The 25,850-nt window shown below is 45.5% G+C and overlaps 1 long non-coding RNA gene across 2 annotated transcripts in view; it reads right to left on the bottom strand.

Annotated features, from left to right (window-relative positions):
• Window positions 1–2,771: 2,771 nt before the first annotated feature.
• LOC129637061 (uncharacterized) overlaps window positions 2,772–25,850 on the bottom strand; it is a 35,581-nt gene continuing 12,502 nt past the window's right edge. Inside the window, exons 2-6 of one of the 2 annotated variants that reach the window (XR_008707330.1) lie at window positions 7,802–7,936; window positions 7,218–7,264; window positions 4,177–4,269; window positions 3,418–3,686; window positions 2,772–2,855 (exon numbers count right to left, since the gene is read on the bottom strand). This is a non-coding gene — a long non-coding RNA (uncharacterized LOC129637061). Of the gene's footprint in view, window positions 2,856–3,417; window positions 3,687–4,176; window positions 4,270–4,333; window positions 5,106–7,217; window positions 7,265–7,801; window positions 7,937–25,850 lie in introns of those variants that run through there. The other variant, XR_008707331.1, reaches the window with a different exon arrangement.

Raw genomic sequence — 25,850 nt, 5'->3', positions numbered from 1 at the left:
AGAACAGGCGGGAAGATCTGAGAGAAACACTTTTCAATCTGGCAAAGCAGCCAAACCCAAGAGATGCCTGCTGCAGAGCGGGACAGGACAGGCCACTGGCTGCAGCCACGGCAGAGCTGGGCCAGCAGGGCTGGTGGGGAAGTGCAAAGCTCTCACACTTGTCTTCCTGACAGCAAGATGTGAATCAGAATCGTCCTCACCCCCGAAGAACCCCAGAGTATCAAAGTATCAGAGGTTTGTCTGCAATCAAGCCAGGAGAAAGACGTTCTAGTCAATAAAGTTTCCCACCTGTGTGTGGATAGAACCTCTATGTTATAAACACATGCTTTTTGTGTTGCTGATGTAATTAGCCTCCACAGGGGACTCACTGTAATTCTGTCCCCTGGTTCAATAACCCAATCCCTGTTTGCACTGATTCATACAGCGCAGTGAGTACAGTTAGATCCAGACTCCATAACAGGCTCTGCCGAAATTCTCAAGAGACGGCTCCAGCAAACAGCCAGGAAGCGCATCCCCACACCTGGAAGGTGAGTCAACGCTGGCTCTTGGGGAGGCCTATAGAAATGTCCCTGCCAAAGTGAAGGTCCCGCCAGGACCCACTGACCAGATGTAGACAATTACTCCCTGACTCCACCCTTCATCAGCCTTTCCCGGGTTCAGTTCAGTCGCTCAGTCATGTCTGACTCTTTGCAACCCCATGAATTGCAGCACGCCAGGCCTCCCTGCGGAGAAGGCAATGGCACCCCACTCCAGTACTATTGCCTGGAAAATCCCATGGGCAGAGCAGCCTGGTAGGCTGCAGTCCATGGGGTCGCTAGGAGTCGGGCACGACTGAGTGACTTCACTTTTACTTTTCACTTTCACACATTGGAGAAGGAAATGGCAACCCACTCCAGTGTTCTTGCCTAGAGAATCCCAGGGATGGGGGAGGCTGGTGGGCTGCTGTCTATGGGGTTGCACAGAGTCGGACACGACTGAAGTGACTTGACAGTAGCAGTAGCAGGCCTCCCTGTCCATCACCAACTCCCGGAGTTCACTCAAACTCATGTCCATCGAGTCGGTGATGCCATCCAGCCATCTCATCCTCCGTCGTCCCCTTCTCCTCCTGCCCCCAATCCCTCCCAGCATCAGAGTATTTTCCAATGAGTCAACTCTTCGCATGAGGTGGCCAAAGTACTGGAGTTTCAGCTTTAGCATCATTCCTTCCAAAGAATACCCAGGACTGATCTCCTTTAGAATGGACTGGTTGGATCTCCTTGCAGTCCAAGGGACTCTCAAGAGTCTTCTCCAACACCACAGTTCAAAAGCATCATTTCCCGGGTGCATTCCACAAATAAGGCAAGGTGCTCAACACCAAGAAGGGCTGAGAGTAAAGAGCAGGGACATGTGTGAGCGAAGAGACTGTGTACCTGACGATGATCAGGGCCGGCAGGGTGCAGGGCATTTTTAAATGGTTGGGGAAAGTCCAAATAAAAACACTTCAGGATGTGCGAAAATGACATGAAATTCACATTTAACAGTCTATAAATAGTTTCAGTAGAATGTAGCCAGGCTCATTTTGTGTTGTCTACAGAAGCTCTAGTGAGTACAGCTGACCCTTGAATAACATTGATTTGAACCATGTGGATCCACTTATACGCAGATTTTTTTCAACAGTAAATGCTATAGGACTGCACAACCCTTGGTTGGTGGAAATGGTGAATGCAGAACCATGATATGGAGGGCTGACTATAAATTATGCCTGGATTTTCAACTGTGTGGGATGGGGGATGGGGGTGGGGGTGTCCCTAACCCCCATGTTGTTGAAGGGTCAGCTGTAGTTGTGATAGGACCATACAGCTTGCAAAGCCAGCAACATTTACCATATAGTTTATTTTAGGAAAAGTCTGCCACCTCCTGACCTCAAAGTACATAAGTGATTAACAGACTGTCCCAGGTTTTGTCCTGTGGGATCCTTCTCTCCCACCTGCTAATAAACAAATCACAAGATCCACTTTGATCACATATGCTCACCCCCTGTCTCTGACAGTACAACCTTGAGCAAGAAGTAGGTACCAAAGTTCTCTGGCATTTCTTAAGTACTGGCTTAGAAAAACCAGCCACTAGGTCTTCAGGAGTGCTAAGTCTGGCCACCACTAAGGACCACAGGATTAGGGCCTCTTTATCCCTAATAAAGAATCCGTTGCAGACTGTTTCTGCGGTGAAGGATTCTTGGGTGAGAAGTGCGCTGTGATTGATGACTTGTATCCCAAATGAAAGAGTCTTATGTTCCAGATACGCTCCGGCGGCCGAGAACGAGCCAGCCTTGATGGCACAAGGCTCTTGGAGGGACAGACACCATCCCCACCGCAAGGCCAAGCAGCCACTGACACGCACACTGCTGCTGCTGAACGATTAACCCAAGGCAGGAAATTTTATGTTCTAAATTAGCTACATTATGCCCAAAACCTATCAGTGGCTTGATAACTTGAACTATATTCTATACCTTTTACTCTTTAAACAATAATTCAGTCTGATCCCGTGGCTGAAGCCAAGATTTCCAGACCAAAAGTGCACTTTCCATTTGATTAAATACTAATAAATGCAAGAATAAAATACTAGTCTTTTATCTTACAGTAAATTCTTCAAAAACCATATACTCTAAGAATTAATTATCTCTCTGGAGAAGGAGATAGGTTCTTCCCCTCAAAGACAGCTGAGTAGTCTCAAACTCTTAATTACAACATTTAAAACATAACTGATAGCAGTCCAGGGCTTACAGAAAGATGACATCATAGTGATCTGTCAGTCAGCACGGCCTCAGGTGGAGCACTGGACAGTCGGTGAAGGGATGCAGAGAATCAGGCAGGATCTCCCTGCAGAAAAGACCGCACAGAGCTACGACCCTCAACAAAGCATGTAAGCTGGTATCATACACCCTTGGCCTTTTTCCCATGTGTGTTTGGTACTTTAAAATTTAGAAAGTATCTTCATATATTTCATCCATTAAGAAGTAAACAGAGTTAAACACTGTCCAAAGAAAGATGGTACTCAATAGAATTCACCACGTAAGGGGTTTTGTTTTCTACCTTATAAACAGGGTATCGAGACAGAGCATTGACACCAGTCTCTGTAATGGTTCTGTGCCCAGGGGTAGCACCCAGGGCCGGTGCCAGCTCACACCATGTGACCACAGTGATCTCCAGCCTGAGATTCAGCACAGGAAACCGGCCTTGGCCGTGAGGAGGGAAAGGGGACGCCCTGCAAGGGGATGTTGTTGCTCAGTCGGTCAGTCGTGTCCAACTCTGCAACCGCATGGACTGCTGCACGCCAGCCCTCTCTGTCCTTCACCATCTCCTGGAGTTTGCTCAAACTCGTCCATTGAGTCGGTGATGCCATCCAACCATCTCATCCTCTGTCGTCCCCGTCTCCTCCTACCTTCAATCTTTCCCAGCATCAGGGACTTTTCCAATGAGTCAGCTCCTCCCATCAGGTGGCCAAAGTATTGGAGCTTCAGCATCAGACCTTCCAATGGCTAGGGCTGAAGCCACAGACATGTCAGACATTGCCCCATGAGGCAGGCAGGAGGGTGCAGGAACCACACTCCTTCTGCCCAAGTGTCCTCTGCACAGGGTCCCATCCTCAGTGTAGGTGACAGAGAAACAATCCATCCTTCTAGGAAGCTGGAGGAAGACTCTGTGGAAAACCTGAAGGGAGACACCCACTCAGCACCAGTCCCAGTCTGTGGGGCCACAGGTTCCATTTGGGAACATGCTTTCCACAGGGTGCCAGCGAGAGTGGGCCTGGAGAGAGAAATGCAGAGCGGGCCCTTGGCAACCCCTCCAGTCCCATGCCCTCCTCTGCGATGGGGATACCATGTGGACTGATGAGATAGTCGGGGCTACCTGTGGGTCAGGCAACATTACCCATGGCCCCTTAGAAAATCAAGGCAAGGCTGCTGGCCTGTGGGGCAGCCAAACCGCCTCTGCCTGCCTGTGAGTTTGCCCTGCACACATGTCCTCCCAGAAAAGACGACAGGCCATAATGCAGCAAAGTCTCTGAGCCTCCCTTACCACTCTGGTCCAGAGTTAACTCCCCTCCCCTCCCCCAGCAAAGAAGGGGCAGGTCCCCTGTCTTTCCCGTGCCAAGTCAGCAGGCTGGGAACGGGTTAGAATCAGACTACAGCCCAGGACTGACCCGGCTCAGAAGTGCTGGGCCACACGGGCCAGCCCAGGACGAGGCCGTCTCTGGGTACTGAGATCTATGCACTGGAGGAAAATGAGGATGAAGCTGTGGGATCAAACCAGGTTCAAATGAAATTCATTGTTTAATATAGAAAAATCATTTTGCTCAAGTTCTCTGATTTCAGACACTTGTGATACACATAGAGAAGATATACCTAAAATCCACATTTACACACAGAATCTATGTTTCAATAAAAACAAAGACCAACTCATAACCAATTTATCTACAAATGACACAATGAGTAAGTACTCTGCAAATATTTTTCCTTGGAAATAGGGATTATTACAAAATCATATGTAAGCTATACCCAATCTTTGTTCAAATAATTGATTGATGTAATCATCTCTCTGTCGAATATTCCCACCACTATGAGGAAAAATCTCTATTGTCTATTTCAAAAATGTAAAACTTCTCACTACAAAATTTAGCTGATACATTTTATCTAAGTTACAACAGATTGCTTCAGATAATATTCACAGATGAATATCTTATCAATCTGTCATGTTAATTTCAAGGGTAACTTGAATTAAAAGAAAAATCGAGACTGTAACAGAGTAAAATATAATTAACTTTTAACTTTGATAATTAACTACTACTTTGAACACTAAGAATGCTACCTATTAGCAAGCAAACTAACATTTATAAAGAACGTTTAAAGTTTTCTCCCTTTCTACAAGACTATCCACAAGACCTGGAACACAGCAACCCCAAGGAGGACAGAAGGTGAGACGGGCGGGGCTGGAAGAGCCCCCTCCAGAAGAAAGACGCCACGCACGTGTAGTCACTGGGGCAATGACGAGCATCCTGATGGAAACACCGTCAACTTCCTCTGTTTCACGACGTTCTTGACAAAGTCAAGACGTTTTCTTTCTCGTTTTTTCCTATACAGAACACCAAGGCTGGGGCAGTTTCTGGAATTGGCTCCTGTGGTCCCCGGGGTCCCAAGACGCCACCTGATGACCCACCTCCCCCACCCACAGGGACAGCGACGTGCTGGGCACCGTCCTCCTGCCCAGGAATGGTGTCCAAGGTGCGGGTCCAGGAGACTAGGGCGGCCCAGGATGAGCCAGTGACCAAGTGCGATAGATACAACATCCCAAACTGTTTAAAAGTTACCAGATATACGTCTTCCTACGGTGGTAAAATACACATCTCTAGATTTGACGCTTGTGAGAGTACAATTCAGTGTCATCAAATCCATTCACATTATCATGTGGCTGTCACCACTAACCAGACCAAACTTCATCATCTGCCACAGAAACCCCACTTCCACCAGCTCCCCTACCCCAGCCCCAGAAACCAGCACACTTTCATCTCTGTGAAGGTGACGACTCAAGGCCCATCGTGGAGACAAGAGTCCTTGCCAGCTGTGTCTGGCTTCACTACAAGCCTCATCCATGTGGAATGCTGTGCTGGCATTCCCTTTTAGGGCTGAGCAGCACTCCATTGTGGGGAAGAGCCCCACTCTGTGGTTCATCAGTTCGTTCCTCCACGGACATCTGAGCTGTTTCCAGTGTCTGACTGCTGTGCCCATGTGGAGCCATGGTGGCACCGGTGTACACACAGCTGTTTGGGTGCTTGCTCTGGGCCCTCACCAGGGAGCAGGGCTGCTGGACCAACGACAATTCTACGTCTGACTTGGAAAGGAGCCACCGGACCGTTTCCTAGTTCACATTCCCACAATGCACTAGCATTCCAGCTTCTCCGCATCCTAGCCAACTCTTATTTATAAAGTTATATACACTTCTTCCACGTAGGAAATGTAGTGGTGTGTGGACTATAATTCGATAGATCCTCATCCCAGTTCCCAAGCAGGGGAGTACTAAAGAATGTGCTAACGGTTGGACAATTGCACTCATCTCCCATGCTCATAAGGTCATACTGAAAATCTTGCATGCTAGGCTTCAGCATTCTGCGAACCAAGAACTTCCAGATGGCCAAGCTGGATTTAGAAAAGGATGATGAACCAGAGATCAAAGTGCCAACATTCAGTGGATCATGGAGAAAGCTAGGGAATTCAAAAAAAAACCATCTACCTCTGTTTCATCCATTATGCCATCGAAAAGCCTTTGACTGTGTGGATCATAATAAACTACAGAAAGCTCTTACAAAGATCCTCTTTAAGATGGAATACCAGATCATCTCACCTGTCTCCTGAGAAATCTGTATGCAGGTAAAAAAGCAACAATTAGAACCCTGTATGGAACAACAGATTGGTTCAAGATTGAGAAAGGAGTACGACAGGGCTGTCTGCTGTCACCCTGTTTGTTTAACCTATATGCTGAGCACATCACGAGAAATGCCAGGCTGGATAAGTTACAAGCTGGAATCAAGATAGGTGGGAGAAACATCAGCCACCTCAGATATGCAGATGATACCACTCAAAGACACAAGAGCCAGTCTTCCTGAGCACCATGGGTGAGGGAAGAGGCCTTCTGACCAGAGTGCTGAGCTGGGGTAAGATTAGCTGAGATACAAGTCTATAACTATGTGGTAAATTAACCTGTAACAGAAAAATAAATGATTATGTATCAAACTCTTGTCCTCACTGGATTCCTTAGGACAAGGCTGAAGCTGGTGTTTAAATTAGAACTAAGCTGATACAAAGTAAATGTTAAGCAACAAAATCGTCCCCCAGTTAGAGCCACTGGTCTAATGGGGGGATACTGACAACAGCTGGGAATTTCCGGGCCAGGCAAGGCAGGGCTGAGCCCCAGACAGGCGAGTGACCCCAGCCCCTGGCGCAGTCACCACCGCCCCTTCGCACACCCGAGGCTCCGTGCCACTCTTACGGGCAAGTCATGAAGAATCTTCCCATCGTAACATCCAGTGTGATCCGAGGACAGGACACACGCAGAAATAAGACACCATGAGCAAGAGCAAGCAAAACCAGAACAGCAGCCCTGGAGAGAAGGGATCCCTCAGCCACAGGCAAGACGCAACACAGCCCCTTTAAAAAAAGAAGACCGTGGTGACAGGTTAATGAGGCTTACTGTGGTGACGATTCAGTGATACACACAAGCGTCATCATGTTGTAAACCTGAAATGAATATAACGTGATTTCAATTACAGCTCAATAAATAAATGAACAATCAGCTTAAACATGCCCACAAGTTCTTAAGACCAAGAACGACCATGTAAATCAGCTCCACGATAATTTTATAGCCCCCGAACTTCAGCCTGAAGTATTAAAAAATAAAAAATAAAAATACTCCATTTTTATTTTACAAGATATGTATTACATAACACTAAAGCACACTGCTTGCTATTTCATACTTACAGGCCCATATCTTGATGCAGAAAGGCATGCTAGGCTGGTCACAAAGCCCCTTCTGTATTATTGTGTTTGCATTTTCATCTAAACCAAGGGAGCCCAACAGGCTAAGATAACAGGATGCCACCTGTCAGAGGACTGGAAGGCCACTGGTGCAAAAGAGGGCCAGCAAGAGATGCCCATCTAACACAGAACCCCCTTATTTCACTTACATCTTCCAGATTCCACTTACTGCTTCTGGAAAGATTGCCACTGGCTCTATTTTGGGGCAAATCCCACGGTCTCTATTTTCCCCAGGCCTACCTGCTCCCAACTCTGCATTCTCTTCAGGAACACAGCAGACCCGTGTTAGCCTCCCAGTCAGCAGCTCTGTTACGTTAACCCCGTCCAACTCTTCCTCAAGCTGGCCTTTTCTCAAAGCGTCTTCCGTGATCTTCACTGGATATCATACGAATTACCAAATCAGAAAAAAAGGGGGAAGAAAATGAAACCTCACACCTGACACAAGTCTCAACTGGACGAAGACAACCGAATGGTGGTGGAGGGCCCCACGGTGCAACCACTGCCCACAGAGATGCCCCCCAACTCATGCAGAAACCTGGGTGTCTGCTGCCCCACGTGAGATGCGATGGTGCGGACCCCCATCAGGAGGGCACTTACGGGGGGCCGATGACATCATCATGCTTCTAGCCCTCAGTTCAGTTCAGTTGCTCAGTCGTGTCTGACTCTTTGCAACCCCATGGACTGCGGCACGCCAGGTTTCCCTGTGTCCAACACCATCTCTTGGAGCTTGCTCAAACTCATGTCCATCGAGTTGGTGATGCCATCCAACCATCTCATCCCTCCGTCATCCTCTTCTCCTGCCTTCAATCCTTCCCAGCATCAGGGTTTTTTCCAATGAGTCAGCTCTTCGCATCAGGTGGCCAAAGTACTGGAGTTTCAGCTTCAGCATCAGTCCTTCTGATGAATATTCAGGACTGATTTCCTTTAGGATAGACTGGTTGGACCAAAAGTCTTCTCCAGCACCACTGTTCAAAAGCATCAATTCTTTCAGCTTTCTTTATGGTCCAACACTCACATCCATACATGACTACTGGAAAAACTATAGCTTTGACTAGATGGACCTTTGTTGGCAAAGTAAGGTCTGTGCTTTTTTAATTCACTATCTAGGTTGGTCATAGCTTTTCTTCCAAGGAGCAAGTGTCTTTTAATTTCATGGCTACAGTCACCATCTGCAGTGATTTTGGAGCCTAAGAAAAGTCTGTTTCCCCATCTATTTGCCATTTAGTGATGGGACCAGATGCCATGATCATAGTTTTTTGAATGTTGAGTGTAAGCCAGGTTTTTCACTTCTCCTTCACCTTATTCAAGAGGCTCTTTAGTACCTCTTCACTTTCTGCTATAAGGTTATTGCTTTCTGCATATCTGACATTATTAATATTTCTCCCTGAAATCTTGATTCCAGCTTGTGCTTCATCCAGTCCAGTATTTCGCACGATGTACTCTGCATATAAGTTAAAGAAGCAGGGTGACAATATATAGTCTTGATGTACTCCTTTCCCAATCTGGAACTAGTCCATTGTTCCATGCCTGGTTCTAACTGTTGCTTCTTGACCTGCACACAGATTTCTAGGAGGCAGGTAAGGTGGTCTGGTATTCCCATTTCCTTAAGAATTTTCCACAGTTTGTTATGATCTACACAGTCAAAGGCTTTAGCATAGTCAATAAAGCAGAAGTAAATGTTTTTCTGAAATTCTCTTACTTTTTCTATGATCCAACGGATGTAGGCAAATTGATCTCTGGTTCCTCTGCTGTTTCTAAATCCAGTTTGAACATTTGGAAGTTCTTAGTTCATGTACTGATGAAGCCTAGCTTGGAGAAATTTGAGCATTACTTTGCTAGATAGTGAGATGAGTGCCATTGTGTGGTAGTTTGAACATTCTTTGGCATTGCCTTTCTCTGGGATTGGAATGAAAACTGATCTTTTCCAGTCCTGTGGCCACTGCTGAGTTTTCCAAATTTGCTGGCATATTGAGTGCAGCACTTTTACAGCATCATCTTTTAGGATTTGAAATAGCTCAGCTGGAATTCCATCACCTCCACTAGCTTTGTTTGTAGTGATGCTTCCTAAGGTCCACTTGACTTCGTATTTCAGGACATCTGGCTCTAGGTGAGTGATCACACCATCATGGCTATCTGGGTCATGAAGATCTTTTTTGTATAGTTCTTCTGTGTATTCTTGCCACCTCTTCTTAATATCTTCTGCTTCTGTTAGGTCCATACCATTTCTGTCCTTTATTGTGCCCATCTTTGCATGAAATGTTCCCTTGGTATCTCTAATTTTCTTGAAGACATCTCTAGTCTTTCGCATTCTATTGTTTTCCTCTATTTCTTTGCACTGATCACTGAAGAAGGCTTTCTTATCTCTCCTTGCTATTCTTTGGAACTCTGCATTCAGATGGATATATCTTTCCTCCTCCCCTTTGCCTTTCATTTCTCTTTTCTTAGCTATTTATAAGGCCTCCTCAGACAACCATTTTGCCAAAAGCACTGTCTGAGCGTTCCTGTTCTGAATACGCAGAACTTGATTATAAATTACTGTTCTCTTATTTACATCATAAGTTCTTCCTAAGTAGAACAGGTGGGTAAATATGACCCATGGATTTCACCTCAAGACTCTGAAGGGCAAGTTATAAAGTATGTGTTTAAACGGGGACAGCGGGTTGGACGCTGTTGCCATTAGGGAGATTGCCAACACAGATGCAGAGACGGGGAGCAAAACACATTTACAAGAACTTTATTTAAACTCATTAAAAAATTAACAATAACACTTAACCTTTGATGTCTAAATGATTTAGTCAAATATTTTATCTAAGCCTGTAACTTTCAGATGAGGGACAGTGTAAAAAGAGAATAAAACATCTGAGCCCCCTGGATCTGACAGAATTCCAAGCCTGCTTCCACCTGAGTAAGAGAAGAGCTGAAGCCAGAAACTGCTAAATAAAAGGCAATGCAACTAGGCATAATACAATAAAAGATATTACCTTCCAACTGCATTATTGTTGCCAATTATAAGATTCACTTCAACTTAATTTCAAAAGCACAATCACCCTCAACAGAAACAGTCTCTTTTTTAAATTTCAAGGAGTATTACATTAAGGCAATAACTCACCTTCCAGCTATAATATCACCCTCCCTTATTGCAACACTACATTTCAAAAATACTTCTCATCGACAAGTCAAGCTAATCCGGGTTAATTTTATTGTATTTTGGTGCCATCTCACATTTGTGTGCAATTACCTTTATCATTTTATTGCCCAGGCAGAAAGTAATCAGAACAATTATTTGAAAATGGAGGTTTATAAATTCTAAATCACAGTTGCTGGCATTTTTGATAAAACAGCAGCTTTATCTCGGGAAGTGGCAGGGACACGGGATAAATCACGCATCAGTCAAGTGTGGCTGACCCCCAAGCGCATTGCACAATATCAGAAGTGCTTCCGAAGAAACTTCCCAGCCTCATCCATCATCCTTCATAATACGAAAATAGCTACACACCTGAAGAACAGAGGCTAGAGGATAATAAAAAAAAGAAAAATTTCCAGGCAGCACAAGCAAAACCATTAACTGCTCTCCCTTTTAAACTGTGAGATACGGTCCATGCACATAAACAAATACGACTCCACAGTAACCTTAAATATCTGTACTCATATTCATCAACTCAGTTTTAAATATAAATGAAATATGGAGTCGAGTCATAAAGAAAAAAGCACGTTTCCCGCCTGCGGGCATCTTTATTCTGCTTGGGTGCGGCTGCTGTGTGGTCATGCTGCCGGGTCTCCACCTCTGTTCTCTAGGTCTCATTTTCTCCAAAAAGTCTACTGCATTAAAAAAAAAAAAAAAGAATATAACTTGATTTTAAAGACGAGAATAAAGGCAGAAAGCCTTGAGTCCCCACAGCTGTTTTCCTTAAGTCAATTACAAGTGACGTGGGGCTCAGGACATTTAGGAAGGCAGGTGGCCCAGTCCTCGCTTGTCACATGGGGGACAAATGGCCTTAGGACTGGGGTGCAGCCTTCCTTAGGGAGAGACAGCCACCTCATCCCACCACACCTCTGGCATGCCTTCACCATACCTTGCTTTAGCTCGTTTTTATAGAGCAAAAGAAAATAACCATGTGATCACCTGTTTCCTTTTTAATAAAGCAAATACCGCCAAAAAAGAAGACTTCTGCACATTTACATAGGTGACCCCATGGCATTGGATACCAAAGGTCTAGCTGGGTAGGAACGAAATTTATGAGCTGCACATGCCTGGCACTGTGCCAGCTGCTTTACATACATTATCTCATTCACTCCTCCCAGCAAACCTCAGGTAGAGCCAATGACTTGAAGACGAGAAAACAGATTGGGAAGGTGAGCAACAAGCCCAAGGGCACAGCACAGAAGTAGCAGGTGGTATTCAAGGTCAAATCCAACACACTTCAAGGCCTGGATTTCTGTGGGGCTGGCAACTGCCTCCCAGACGCAGACACATCCCACCGTGCCAGTAAGGACAGGCTCAGCTACTCTGCAGTGACAGACACCACCGAACAGCCCCTGTGGATCCAGGTGGCTCACAGAAGGAGCCTCCACGGAGGGCCTACCACATCTCCAGGTCCCACACTGACCCGGCAGCCATGCAGGAAGGAGTATGTGGGAATCAGGCACCGGCATGGAAACGCTTCAGCCCTCCTAGAACAGCTTCCAGACATCGCCCAAAGGTGCTCACCAATTTTCAGTCTTCATCTGATGAAAACTCACAATAAGTTTGATTTCTATCAGCTAAGTTTTATGGTCCTTTCCCACCAGCAAACTCAATTCCAGTAAAAGGAAAAAAAAAATAATCATGAAACAAGGAGTCAGGTGTAAGATCCTATATAACACAGTATTTGTAAAGATATCAGTCCTGAATATTCATTGGAAGGACTGATGCTGAAGCTGAAACTCCAATACTTTGGCCACCTGATGTGAAGAACTGACTCACTGGAAAAGACCCTGATGGTGGGAAAGATTGAGGGCAGGAGGAAAAGGGGACGAGAGAGGATGAGATGGTTGGATAGCATCACCGACTCGATGGGCATGAGTTTGAGCAAGCTCCGGGAGCTGGTGATGGACAGGGAATCCTGGCGTGCTGCAGTCCATGGGGTCGCAAAGAGTCAGACATGACTGAGTGACTGAACTGATATAGTACTTTATATATATCTCTCCAGAAGACAGGAAAGGCCAGGGGAGACTGATGTGCTGCAGTTTATGGAGTCACAAAGAGCTGGACACACTTAGCATGTGAACAATAATAATATGCTGCTGCTAAGTCACTTCAGTCGTGTCCGACTCTATGCGACCCTATAGATGGCAGCCCACCAGGCTCCCCCGTCCCTGGGATTCTCCAGACAAGAACACTGGACTGGGTTGCCATTTCCTCCTCCAATGCATGAAAGTGAAAAGTGAAAGTGAAGTTGCTTAGTCGTGTCCAACTCCTAGTGACCCCATGGACTGCAGCCTACCAGGCTCCTCCATCCATGGGATTTTCCAGGCCAAGAGTACTGGAGTGGGGTGCCATTGCCTTCTCCTATATTAAAAAGCTGCTGCTGCTGCTAAGTCACTTCAGTCATGTCTGACTCTGTGCGACCCCATAGACGGCAGCCCACCAGGCTCCCCGTCCCTGGGATTCTCCAGGCAAGAACACTGGAGTGGGTTGCCATTTCCTTCTCCACAATAACAATATAGTATTTTAATAAAACACTTGATTTTCCACACCTTGAAGTATGAATACTGTGTGACCCCCAATATGTTAATGTAGAATCAGACCTTGAAGAAGGTTTTCTTGTTTATCTAATTAATTTTCAATGTTTCTGTTTACAACAAAGATTCATGAATTTAGTTAAAATGTACCAATTTGACAAAAATTGGAAAGAAAATAAGCTTACAGAAAACAAAAATAACCTAAATTAATAGAGAATCCTATGAAAAGTAACTACTATTCTTCATATAAAATAGTATCAGAGGACCTCTGTTGTTTTATTTCTTCTCAATGTATGACTTTTATATATTTGACAATAAGCTAATTAGCTGGTCAGTTTACCTGAAAGCATGCCATCTATTCTGAAAACAAAATGACTTCATTTTCTGTCCAGGTCAAGCCTGAATTCTTAACCACACTGACACAGGTAATTAAATGAATTCTGCAGACTACGTTTTGTGAAGCAAGCACAGGAAATACCCTCCTTCACAAACGGGATTTCATCTACCAAGCGATCCCTGAGGTAGTAACAGCCAATACGATGACACAGGTTCACCAGAGTCTGTTTAAGAAAAACCCGTAAGTGAGTAAGTGCATTTCCATCAGAAGACCCAGGTTTCTCGCTGCCGGAGACAGGTGGTGGAGAAACTGCACTCTGTTGGGCTGGACTCAAACTGCAGGCACCAGGGCAAACTGACAGTCTGTAATATACACAGAGGTGACGGGGGCAGAAATAAACGCAGTGCCTTCTGACGTGCATGCGGTCAGCGCACACACACAGATGCCCTGGCTCCACCCACTCAAAGGGGTCAGAAGCACCAGCACCTCAACAGCAACGAGCACACCAGCGCCCAGACCTTGGCTTCTAAACCTCACATTCCAGGAAAAGGAAAGGAGGCTCCCTGGAGAAGTGGGTAAGTCCAGGACTGGGGCAGGAAAAACACAAGATAAGCTGGGATTACACTGCGGGGCCAAAAAGTGCTAGAAGGTAGCACGTCAAAAAGAGGCACCAATCTCAGGGGTGTCCAAAGGCCATGTGACTAACAGCATAAATCATGGTAGTGTCAGACTACAACCCATGGTATAAGATAAATATCCATGAGTCCATATTAACAGATAGTTCAGTGAATAAAGCAGTAAGCGGGAAAGAACAGAGAGCTCTTCACTCACAAGAATTCCAATTAGTAAAAGAAGAGAAAATGAAGGAGACACATGCCATCAGGCCAACAACACAGCAGTAATTGTTGCAGACAAGATACAGCAATGAATGCCGAACCTAGCAGGTGAAAGCTGAGAGCTGGGGTGTGTGCATGGCCTCACAACATCTCCCTCAAGGTGTGAGCTGCAGAGAAGGACACTGTAACGCTACAGCTGGAGAAACACGAGCAACGCCACCTTCACCCCGTGCCCGTGCCTCGCGTCACCTGTAAGTGGCACCTGGACACCACACATGCCGTGATGCCTCGTGGGGGTCCTCATCTCTGCGCTTTCCTCACCAAAAATGTGAACTTCGATCTAATCAAGAGAGCACATCACAAACCCAAAGGAGAGGCATTCCACTGTATAACTGACTGGTCTTCTTCCAAAGTGTCCAGGTCACAAAAAGAAGGAGAGAGGGACCCCACGAACTAGACAAGGGGGAGCCACGACGACTGAATGCTGTGTGGGGTCTTGGACTGGACAGCAGAACAGAAAAAGGACACGAGTGGAAAGACTGCTGGAATTCAAACAAGGCTTACAGTATCACACAACACTAATTAATGCTGATTAATATGCTAATACCTTGTACATTAATTCCCTGGCTGTGGGAACTGCATAAAGTTATGTACAAGGGCCATGGAAGACAGTAACACTATGCAAAACTAGCTGGATGGGGTACAGAAATGAGGCTAAAGTTATTCAAAATAAAAAGTCAAAAAAGCCCCCCAACTCCACTGACACCCATGTGCATGCAAGGTCTATCCTGACCCTGAAGACCTGGCCGTTCAGAAACAGGGAGACGGGAGCCCGCAGGGTGAGAGGCGTCTGCAGGCCTGTATCACCCCCACTGCCCCAGGCGGGGAAGCCCGGTGGACAGGCATCAGCGTCCCCAGTGTAAACCCCTCCTGCAACCTCGGGTTCAGAACCATGACGCTGCATATTTGCCTCTGAAAAGCGTTGATACAGAGATCCAGGTCTGGGGAGGGGGGTGTGAGCTGTTGCTGGGAAATAAAAAGGTTAAATAGATCATAAATTAAGATTAGCGTCAGCTGGCCTATCACATTATCAGCAGCTTTCTATCACATTATAAATCAGACTAGAGATGGGGCACCTCCTATTTAAAATCAGTAGCCACTCCGAAGATCTTCTCCATAGCTTCTACCCCAATAGGTCTCTCCAGCCAATGAAAAGGGAAATGCAAGGCCATCAAGACCAGCACATTAGAGGGGAGTAATTAAAAGGGGAAAGGGGGCAGATTATACATGAGTATATGTAAAGCAATACAAAACACTGCTTGGGGAGGAAATTTCTCCCTGTATTTTTCCCCAGAAATACCCCGTCCACAGAGACAGCCAGCACCAGCACTTCACCTCCAACAGTCGCACGAGCTGATGAGACGGCAGCCAGGAGACTGGCCCAACTTCACAACCCCACGCGAGTGCGGGGTCAGGCCGCGTAACTCGGACAGAAATAATGGCTGGAGAGGGCCGCCAGTATTTTACCCAGACATTTTTATAAGGAAGCCCAAGGTGGAGAGCACAGCTAGGGTAACTATACGAATTTCAATTTTACTAAAATGTTATGTCCCTTGAGCCAAGGTATTAATCTTGTTATTATACAAAAGCAGTCTCTTCTCACTGGCCATTCATTCAACTTGAATGAATTTTAAAATGTACTTGTTGTTGGATCATGTGAAAAAGGCAAATAAAAAGTATGCATAACTAAGGAGGCTCAAACTAGACTAGGAGGTGAGGGGGTGGCTGGAGAAAGATGGAATGACAAAGAAAATTCCGCACATCTGTGCCTCCCCTGCCTGCCAATGCAGGGGACATAAGAGACTTGGGTTCGATTCCTGGGATGGTAAGATCCCCTGGAGGAGGTGGCACCCCACTCCAGTATTCTTGCACAGAGAATCCCATGGACAGAGGAGCCTGGTGGGCTACATATAGTCCATAGGGTCACAAAGAGTCAGACACGACTAAAGCGACATAGCACAGATGTTTATAAAACACCAAGCGTGACCCCAAAGAAACAAATGACTAATTTTCTCTTCTTCAAAACGATAAGGATAAAATTAAAAGGGAGTCTCCAAACAACCAGACCGCCCTGGTCACCCCGTGCCCTCTGGATCCAGCCACTCACAGGGGCAGACCTGCCCCTCACCCCGGCCATGCCCGAGCACCGACAGAGAGCATCGCCTCTGCCAGTGCCGGACACGGGCAGACCCCGCGCGGTCCCGACAGAGAGCATTGCCTCTGCCAGCGCCGGACACGGTAGACGCCATGGTCCCAGGAAGGTTCTGGGAAGGCCATCACACCCTCCGTGACCAGACACGGGGCTGTTTCTGCGGAAACTCACACCCGGATGAGGCCCTGATGTCACTTTAACGACGTGCAGAAGCTCTGCCTAGAAAACGGGGAGGAGTCCTGGCGCAGAGAGATAAGCAGGGCAGACCAAATGCCATCCGCGTCTGGCAGGGGCAGCGCACCCGTTATCGTTTCTCCCCCACACAACGTGGTCAACTGTAAGGGGTTATTATACAAGACGGCTCCAGAATTTTGGAGCAGGCCCGACTGCAAGGTGAGAATTAATTGTCCCTCTCTACAAGCAAACAGGAATTTAAAAGTTTAGGAGGTCATCCATCATCTGTAATGAGTCATAATCAGTGAATGAGCTGCAGAGGATGTATCTTATCACTTGGCCTATAAAAGCTTCTGATCTATGGGGTAAAAAAAAAACAGCTGAACTTTAATAAGCACTCAATTGTAACAAATAAACCCAAACACCTAATTACCAAGTGACTATTTATAGTTGCTAAAATAACTTAACCCAGTTTCACAAAGAACATATTTTAAGATTCATAGAAAAATCCTGCCCAGATCCAGCATTCGATACTACATTTATTTTGCCTGCACCCAGAGGATCAAGAGATCTGTAACTCTAAATTACATTATTTGTACCGTAAATTCAAAGAGAAATTAGTCTCATTTACAAACAGCAATTACTTATAACAGAAAACTGAATTGCAAATTTAAATTGTTAGTTTTGACAAAAATCCAAAACCTGGTTAAAGGAACACTGTGAAGCTGACAGAAGAGCCCACGTGTGGTGTCAGCAATGGGTCAGTTTACTTAAATGGTTGTGCACGACAAGCGAACTTCCAAAAAAACCCTTATTCTTCTCTAATTTGGCCTACTTTGTATTTTTAGTGTCCTGTTCAAATTCCTCTCCCCGAGGAGGGGATGTCCCTATTAAAACAGCACAAAGAAGGAAAAAATCTGTAATCTGTACAACAAAAAAGAAGAGATTTTAATGTTCATATTTTTAAATTTAGTGATAAATTAAAAAAATAAAAACAAGAAAACCAAATGTCAGAATCAGAATGGTCTCTAAAGCCCACTATGTAACATTAAACAAACATTTAATCCATCTAGGGTAGTCGTGTCCAACACAGCAGCTACGAGTCACAGGGCAGGGGGGCACTGGTTTAAATTTAAATGACTTAGAATAAAAATGTAAAATTCAGTTCATAAGTCACGCTCGTCATACTCCAAGTGTCCAGTAGCCTCAGGTGACCAGTGGCTCCCACACTGGCTGGCACGGGTATATTCTATCACAGCTGAGCGTTCTGTTGGCAGTGCTGGCCAACCCAGTCATGGCACATCACAGAAACTGAGGCCCAGGAGGTCAAGGGTCGACCTGCTGATAAACCAGGAGCCGACCACTGAGCGCTGGCTGCTCCCTCAGTCACGACGCCCAACGTGAGCCCAAGCTCCAAGCAGTGGGGGCCCTGTCTGCCGAGTTTAGAGTCAGACACCGACCCAGCACATCCCCACCCAGGAGATGAGACCCTGACCCTGACAGGTGGGTGATGCTTTGGATGAAAATATGAATACATTTATTCATTATATAATGACCATAATACTTCTGGATCCAAAACTACAAGATGTAGTCCTCAAAATCAAGAAGCCCAGAGACTAGTTAAGAATTTCTCTAAGATATAGGAAAACTTCCCTACTTGGTTGTATTCTCAAAAATACCACATTAAACATCTTTGCACGCAAAATTTTCTTTAGGACAGAGCCTCAGACATGAAACTGCCCTAAATACCCAATAATGAAATCATGTTACACCTTTATAATGGGATACCATGTCATCCCTTCTTAAAGAGATGGGAATACCAGACCCACCTTACCTTCCTCCTGAAAAATCTGTATGCAGGTCAGGAAGCAACAGTTAGAACTGGACATGGAACAACAGACTGGTTCCAAATAGGAAAAGGTGTACGTCAAGGCTCTATATTGTCACCCTGCTTATTTAACTTCTATGCAGAGTACATCATGAGAAACGCTGGGCTGGAAGAAGCACAAGCTGGAATCAAGATTGCCAGGAGAAATATCAATAACCTCAGATATGCAGATGACACCACCCTTATGGCAGAAAGTGAAGAGGAACTAAAGAGCCTCTTGATGAAAGTGAAAGAGGAGAGTGAAAAAGCTGGCTTAAAACTCAACATTCAGAAAACTAAGATCATGGCATCCAGTCCCATCACTTCATGGCAAATAGATGGGGAACCAATGGAAACAGTGACAGGCTTTCTTTTCTTGGGCTCCAAAATCACTGCAGCCATGAAATTAAAAGATGCTTGCTCCTTGGAAGAAAAGCTATGACAAACCTAGACAGTGTTTTAAAAAGCAGAGACATCACTTTGCTGACAAAGATATGTCTAGTCAAAGCTATGGTTTTTCCAATAGTCACATATGGATGTGAGAGTTGGACCATAGAGCTGAGTGCTGAAGAATTGATGCTTTTGAACTGTGGTGTTGAAGAAGACTCTTGAGAGTCCCTTGGACTGCAAGGAGATCCAACCAGTCCATCCTAAAGGAAATCAGTCCTGAATATTCATTGGAAGGACTGATGCTGAAGCTGAAGTTCCATACTTTGACCACCTGATGTGAAGAACTGACTCATTGGAAAAGACCCTGATGCTGGGAAAGATTAAAGGCAGGAGGAGAAGGGGATGACAGAGGGTGAGATGGTTGGATGGCATCACCAACCTGATGGACATGAGTTTGAGCAAGCTCCAGGAGTCGGTGATGGACAGGGAAGCCTGGCGTGCTTCTGTCCATGGGGTCACAGTCGGACATGACGGAGCAATGGAACAGAACTCATGTCATCTCTGGAAATTATGTTGGCAAAGATTTCAGTTTCACAGATAAGCACTTATGAAAAAAAATCAAGTAAAAGAGCTATACACAACACTGGGATTATCCCACATACAGAAATTATCCCGTGTGATATGTGTATGCACATACGTGCATACACGTGTGCATGTGCATACTATACAGTCAAGAGAAAACAGAAAATACAAGCAGAAGAGTGTATTTCCAACATACTGGTATTAACAGACAAGAACTTTAGAATAATTATGGTTGTTGTGTTTAAAAATAGGAAAAGACAGACAAAATGAATGAGACGAGAATTTTAAATACTAAATTGAAATACATTATAAAAATATGAAATGGACATTCTAGAACTGCAAACACAAAGTTTGGAATTCAGAGCTCACTGGATAGGATTAACAGGAGATGGAATGGTGTAGGAAACGGGGTCTGTGGTCGATGAGACAGGCCCGCAGAGAGAATGCAAACCACGGCAGAGGAGGAGAGCAGGAGAGTGAGCAGCGAACAAGAGCCCCCGAGCCGCGAGGACACAGGAAACGGGACAAGCTCCATGATTCACCCCCAGAAGGAAAGGAGCAGATGAAGAAGGGACATATATGGATCAGTGCATCGAGAATTTTCCAAAACAAGTAACAGATACCAACCCCGCGATTCAAGAAGCTCAGCAAACTCCAAACAGGGTTCAGTATGAAGAAAACTCACAACCACACAGTTAATTAGTTCCAAACCACAGAGAAATGGAAAACCAGAGAGAAAAATCTTAAAAGCAACCAGAGTAAAAGGTTCCCACTACCTTCAAAGGGGCAACAGCAAGGCTGACAGCTGATGTCTCCACAGAAGCCTCAGAAACCAGAAGAAAATGAAACGAAATATTTAAACTGATGAAACAAAATACCAAGCAACCGAGTGTGTGTGTTGCTCAGGGCTGGGGAGGGAGAGGAAGCACCCAGACAAACCCCACTCAGTGAGGCGGCGACAGGTGTCCTGCTCAAGACTTTCACTCCACGGCTTACATGTGTATCTCATACGCTCCTTAGTGGGTTTCAAACAACACAAAATTTTAAAAAGTAAAAAAGGGGAGGACCAAAAAGGGAGGGATGGAGAAGGCAATGGCACCCCACTCCAGTACTCTTGCCTAGAAAATCCCATGGACGGAGGAGCCTGGTGGGCTACAGTCCATGGGGTCGCTAAGAGTCGGACACGACTGAGCGACTTCACTTTCACTTTTCACTTTCATGCATTGGAGAAGGAAATGGCAACCCACTCCAGTGTTCTTGTCTGGAGAATCCCAGGGACGGGGGGAGCCTGGTGGGCTGCCGTGTCTGGGGTCACACAGAGTTGGACACGACTGAAGCGACTTAGCAGCAGCAGCAGCAGCAAAGAGGGAGGGAAAGAAAAAAGGAAAGAAAACATCTGCATCAGAAGAACAGGGAAGATCAAATTAATGTAGCAAAGAACCCTGAAGTCAAAATTCCACAAAATGGAAAACTGACAAAACCTGGAAACGTGCACCTTGTGACGGGAAAGAGCAATGAATACTTTTTCCAGAAGCTGAATATTATGCTAAGAGAAACTTTCAAAACTTAATCATCTGAGACTGAAAAAAACAAAACAAAACAGATTAGTCTCCAGCTGGAAACCAACACACTATGGATATCTGTACGTGCAGACTAAAATTTGTATGTAACTGCAAACTTTGTGAGTGAACACACTTCCCCTTTAGTTCCACAAGAACTGCAGACACGTGGCATCAATGGGGCGCCGTGAGCACTCACACACGACAGGAGGCACCGCCCAGCGGGGGACGCGCTGGGCACCATCAGAGCAGTCACGGCCACGCGCTCCGAATGCTCGCGTGGCACCCCCGAAGCAACCCCCACGTCCTCACACGCTTCTGTGAACACAGGCACTCTCTGTTAACGTCTAGTTTATATGGGAGTACAGTTGATCGACGATGCTGTTTGCTTCAGGTGCACAGCAAAGGGGACGCACACACGTACCCTGACCTTCCTAGGTGTGCACAGGGCTGTGAGAGAAGCACAGCAGAGGCAGCCCGGCCTGCGGCACCACGTGCAGAACAAGTCACACGTGCCCCCAGGCAAGGGGTTCAGTTCTCACATGCAGAGCTCCCTGCATGGCCAGACAGATGGCAACACAGGGGTTAATGCTATCTTGAAGTGAAGTGAAGTGAAGTGAAGTCGCTCAGTCATGTCTGACTCTTTGTGACCCCATGGACTGTAGCCTATAGGGCTCCTCCATCCATGGGATTTTCCAGGCAAGAATACTGGAGTGGGTTGCCATTTCCTTCTCCAGGGGAACTTCCCGACCCAGGGACCGAACCCAGGTCTCTTGCATTGTAGGCAGACGCTTTACCATCTGAGCCACAAGGGAAGCCCATGCTGTCTTAAGCTCTATTAAACATCAGCGATGAAGGTCCAGGCTGGCCTGAGATACACCTGCAGTGCCTGTAGATTCAGCTGGGAGAAATGCACTCTTTCACAGTCTGGTCTCCTCTTAGACAGCATGAAACACCAACGTGACAGTCCTCAGCAAACCACCTTTCTGTTGACGCCACACATTTAAAACCACAGCGGTGACAAGAGAAAAGTCATCTGAACTGAAAATGCCCTTAATTTTCTCTGACTTCCCAATTCTGTCCTTTCCACATGGAGCTAGCTGGAATCATCCTCCTTTGGAGGTGGTGGTCATTTAGTCACTAAATCATGTCCGACTTTTTGTGACCCCACGGATGATAGCCCACCAGGCTCCTCTCTTCGTAGGATTTCCCATGGAGAATACTGGAGTGGGTTGCCATTTCCTTCTCCAGGGGTTCTTCCTGACCCAGAGATCGAATCCAGGTCTCCTGCATTGGCAGGAGAATTATTTACCACTGAGCCACCTGGGAAGCCCCTCCTTGGGAGTAAAACCCCAAATAACATGCTTTAAATTTCTTGACAGAAACTCAACTTATTTCTCCCAACATCACCGAACACCTATGTGTCACTCACCCATGAGTCACTCCCAGCCTTGACCTGGATCTACCTCACATAAACAGGAAACCCCCCAGGCCCTTTAAACAAAGGAAGTAGGTGGATACACAAGGAACGGGAGCATCGCGAGGCCAGCAGGAGAGGGTGAGCCCCCTCAGGACTTGGCTGCTCCCACCTTTCATCCAGGGGGATGGTGGGAAGATGAGGCGTCACCAGAGCCCAGAAGGCAGGGCCACTGGGAGGAGCAAGAGCCACAGGTGGCCAAGGGCTGCCGGGGTGGGGCCATTCTGAACAGAGACAAGTGGATGCAGAGATCAGACAAGGAACGGCCGTATCTGCAGTCCTGACCTGGGGCGCTCCACTCTCCCCCAGCGCCTCTCATGTCCACCAGAAGTCAGAGCTGAGCAAGACCAAGTGGGATGGCTCCAATGGCCACTCTGCGGCTGCCCTCTGCTTCCACAGGACATCGGGTGACACAGACCCGCCCTGAGACACCCACTGCAGTCAGGCCTCTCCCTGTGCCCTGCCCCTGAGTCAAGGAGGGCCAGCAGTGTGATCCCCCTGGACCATCCTTCTTAGGTCCCTAAGCAACAATGTGATACGCTTGGCTTCCACTGAGGACTCACAACCAAACAAAATCAAACCAAAACATTCCTGAATTTTTTAAAAATCACTTACCATCCCTTATTCTAAAATTCCTAGACAAACTTCTCCACAGGAAAAGGTCTCTCTCTCCTGAATGGTGACAGTCACTTACTAAGGACATCCTCTTCCCTTTTCATCATGGCCACCTATAGGCTCCATTTCAGGTTCATTTGGACCCTAGAAAGCTATCCTTGGGCTTCTCTGATGGCTCAGATGGAAAAGAATCTGCCTGCAATGCAGGAGACATGGGTTTGATCCCTGGGTCAGGAAGATCACCTGGAGAAGGTAATGGCTACCCACTCCAGTATTCTTGCCTGGAAAATCCCATGGACAAAGGAGTCTGGTGGGCTACAGTCCGTGGGGTCACAAAGAGTCAGATACAACTGAGCGACTGACATGTTCCCTTCAAGCTATCCCCAGTCCGGGTTTCCTGCCATATTTAATTTTCTCTAGTAGCACATGGTCCGCTGGCAGCCACAATGATCTAAATACAGCCAAGAATCAGAAAACAAACAGAAAAGTCTCCTGTCAGCCAAAATGCTGTCACAAAATCCATGCACCAAAGGTCCCAGACTCTGAAGCCAGCCTGCCTGGGTTAAAACAGCTACTATGAATATGTCTCATATGTTCAAGAAGATAGAAGAAAACATAACATTATGAAAACACATAAGATGTAAGAGAGACCCAAATGGAATGCAGATATAAAATAGACTATCTGAAATGAAAAATTACCTGATGTGATTAACAAAGCACATACAGCAGAAGGGGGGGGAAGTGAGTAAAAATGAACATACGACATTTTTTAAACTATCCAGGAAGAAAAAGGGAAAAAGACCAAAGAAAATGAGCACCGCATCAGTAAGATGTGAGACAACATCAGGCAGTCTAAGCTAAGCTAAGTCGCTTCAGTCGTGTCCGACTCTGTGCGACCCCATAGACGGCAGCCCACCAGGCTCCCCCGTCCCTGGGATTCTCCAAGCAAGAACACTGGAGTGGGTTGCCATTGCCTTCGATACATGAAAGTGAAAAGTGAAAGTGAAGTCGCTCACTCATGTCCGACTCAGCAACCCCATGGACTGCAGCCTACCGGGCTCCTCCATCCATGGGATTTTCCAGGCAAGAGTGCTCGAGTGAGGTGCCACACACATGCAACTGGGAATCCCAGAAAAAGGCAGAAAATTATTTGAAGAAATAATTACTATTTATTCATATTTGATTAAAACCTATACTCACTATTGCAAGAAACTCAATGAAACCAAAGCAGGAGAAAACATAAAGAACTAAACCAAGGCAAATCATAAACAAATTGCTGAAAAGAAGTCATAAAGAAAAAACCTGAGAAGTGGTCAGAAGACGTGGGGGAAGACGATCACACACAGAGACACAAAATTAAGAGGGACGGCAAACTGATCATCAGAAACTATGCAAGGCAGGACACAATGGAACGTGTTTAAAGCATGAAAACAGGAAAAAAGAAAAGGGTCAATACAGAATTCTGTGACAGGCAAAATATCTTTCAAGAATGAAAGTCAGAATAAAGCCTTATTCCAAAAACAGAAAAAGTAAGCCAATTCATACACTAGTAGACCTTTATCTGAGAAACACTGGTGCACGTTCCATAGGCATTAAAAAGGACTGCCAGATGGAAATTCATAGTTCCTAAGAGTAGAGAACATGCAAGGGGTAAGTATGCAAATAAATATAAGTTTTTTCAATTTTAATCTCTTTAAAAGACAACTGACTGCCTAAAACAAAAATAATAAAAGTATATTTTGGAGTTTATAACATATGTAGAAATAAAACATACTAAATAACTATAATCCCCAAAATAGGATGAGAGAAATTGAAATATACTCATGGAAGGTTCTTACACTGTACATGACGATGAATAATATGATGTGAATGCAGCCTATGATGAGCTAATTATGACCATTACACACCCTAGAGCCAGTAAGAGCCAATGCACATATGTGGTAAATTGAAATAATTTTTAAAATATATTCAGAGTCTGAACAAAGGCAGGAAAATGGAGGGAGAAGAGTGAAGGAACAAACAGAACAAGGAGAAAACAAATATCAAGGTGGTGCCCTTGAACCCAACCACACTGATAATTACATAACATGTAAGTAGTCTGAATACTTCAATTTTAAAAAGACCTTATGATTAGCAAGCTGTCTATAAGAAAGATGTGTTAAGTGTAAAGATAAAATGTGAAAGAATGGGAAAACATTCACCATAGAAATGGTAATGGAAAGAAAGCTGGAGTGGCTATCTGAATATCAAACACATAATTTCAAAACAAGGAAATTGCTAAGACTAAAGGCCATTAAGAGTAAAAGGGTTAATTCACCAAAAGGATGTAAAAATTCTAAATAAGCATGCACCTAATAAAAGACTTTGAAACAGATGAAGCAAGAACAGAGAACACAATAGGAAACAGACAAATCTCCAGCCACAGTTGGTGATTTCAACGCTCCTTTCTTATAATTTATAGAACAGGGAGACAGAGAAGCAGTAAGAAAATATTAAATACAACACTTGAGCAACAAAAA

The sequence above is a fragment of the Bubalus kerabau genome, chromosome 22 (genome assembly GCF_029407905.1).
Source record: "Bubalus kerabau isolate K-KA32 ecotype Philippines breed swamp buffalo chromosome 22, PCC_UOA_SB_1v2, whole genome shotgun sequence".
Classification (NCBI taxonomy): Eukaryota; Metazoa; Chordata; class Mammalia; order Artiodactyla; family Bovidae; genus Bubalus; species Bubalus kerabau.
Note: the sequence above shows the minus strand (reverse complement) of the source record. Positions and strands in the feature narration are given on the sequence as shown.